Source organism: Sipha flava, unplaced genomic scaffold, assembly GCF_003268045.1.
Source record: "Sipha flava isolate LNK unplaced genomic scaffold, YSA_version1 49_pilon_pilon, whole genome shotgun sequence".
NCBI classification, from domain to species: domain Eukaryota; kingdom Metazoa; phylum Arthropoda; class Insecta; order Hemiptera; family Aphididae; genus Sipha; species Sipha flava.
This window is the reverse complement of record NW_020273360.1, coordinates 1,081,874-1,083,859: the sequence shown is the minus strand read 5'-3', so window position 1 is coordinate 1,083,859 and position 1,986 is coordinate 1,081,874. Positions and strand designations below refer to the sequence as shown.

At 25.6% G+C, this 1,986-nt stretch overlaps 1 long non-coding RNA gene across 1 annotated transcript in view; it reads left to right on the top strand.

The window, feature by feature from the left end:
• The window catches only part of LOC112690338, a 3,232-nt gene extending 1,824 nt beyond the window's left edge, over positions 1-1,408 (top strand). Inside the window, exon 4 of the long non-coding RNA XR_003149203.1 lies at positions 1,309-1,408. This is a non-coding gene — a long non-coding RNA (uncharacterized LOC112690338). The remainder of the gene's footprint in view (positions 1-1,308) is intronic.
• Positions 1,409-1,986: the final 578 nt, after the last annotated feature.

Sequence of the window (1,986 nt, the reverse complement as noted above, 5' to 3'; positions counted from 1 at the left end):
AAAAAAAATGTTCTGTTAAGAAAAGTGAATTTGTAATAATTTGTAATTTTCCAAACGTTCTAAAAGGTATTGATACTTAACAGGTTAACTGCCACGTGTACCAGATATGGTACACTGTAGTATTTCCAAGTAACGCATAACATTTGTTACAATGTTTGTCAATTTCGCTAAGCTAAAACAATAACAAAATAAGATTTTTAATTTATGTTTTAAGTATTAGAATAGTATTTGTCAATGATTCCAGTGTACCTTAAATAGTACACGTAGCACGAATGTAATGTTCAGCCGTGTACCATAACTGGTACACTTAACAATATTTTATTAACATTAAAAATTACTGTGGCAGTTAACCTGTTAAAACTTAAATTTTTAAAATTCCATGATGGCAATACTTCGTAAAAATAATGTGTGCTTGTAAGTCGCTTATTATCAGTAAGTAAAAATAAGTAAATATATGTATTCGATATAATATTATTTACAATGGTACATTATGATTGACGGTTTCCCTAAATTTTGTGTTGTATGGTCATGTGATAACCATCGACAATAGTCTATCTATAGTCAATAGTCAATTATTTCAAAATAACGGTAATCAGGCCGTATTTAGAGAGGGCAAAGGTAAGCACATGTCCGGGAGCGTCAAGTCTCAAGGGCAGCAAAATAAATTTTAAAAATTATGTACCTATTGAAAAAAAAAAATAATAAGACAATAAAAAAAAGAAAAAAGTATGTTTTATCATGTTATAATTTGTTTAATTTGTTAATTAAAAAAAGTATTAGACGATTTTCATTTATAAGTTATATTTTAATATTAAAGAATCTTGATTATGGACGAAATAATAAGTGTTATATTATTATTATTTACTGATTTTTTATTTTTGGGGGGGGGGGCATAAATAATATGCCCGGGGGCGTCAAATTTTTAAATACGGGCCTGACGGTAATTATTCTTATTTTTTCAAAACCCCCTCCCCCCGACATTTTTTACTGCGTCTGCCACTGTATGTGCTTGATTTTTTGATTGATATTTCTAATTGGCTATTGTTTGTTAAGTTCTTCTTGGAATGCTTTTTTAATATTATACTGTTATGGCTTAAGATTGTTAATGGTATAAGAATAATATCACCTATTTGATAGTATACTTCTTTAATATTATATTTATACTACATTTATACTTTACTAAGAATCTTTTTTTTGAATACTATGATTATCATTCCTTTAAAATTGTTAAATTTAGCAACTGACACTATAACAAGAAAAATTAACAGGTGTTCTAGTTATTTAGTTATAGATTATTTTTCTGTTTAGTTACAGTTCATTTATACAAACTTGTACTGCATTAAATCCTGATGATCAATTAAAAATACTAAAAGAAAAAATGGAATAAAAAAAAGAAAAACAAGATTATTAGTATAGAAGACAAACAAATAATTAATTATTATTTGAATGAAGTAAGACAATATTATTAAATATTTTTTATAATTGTACATTTATGTCATTATAATAATAATGCAAAAATAAATGAATAAAATATAAAATATAAAGTACCTACTTTACTGAAATCAGTAAAGATTATTTATTAAATACAACTTTATAATCTGACACTAGCTTCTTAGTTTTTAATTAATTTAAGATAAGCCAAAAAAATATTATTACATACAATTTATTAGATTGAATAATCCATACATCGTTTCAAAAATTAAGCTATTTAAAAAGATTTTAAATAATAAAATTAAATATATAAACGTTGCATTGCTCGGTTAATGTAGTTTTTTCAAAATTTCTTAATGATAATTTTTCGAATTTCGTCGCTGTTTATATAGATGGATTTCCCTTCCTGTCTTCCCTTTCTGCCGGCTATACTTTCTACTAGTAATGTAATGTATATTCAAACTCGAATAGTTCTACAGTAAATAATTTGAATATTCGATCATTCGAACATCAGTATTTGATGCTACAATACCTAATTTGTTTTATCCGTTTTTC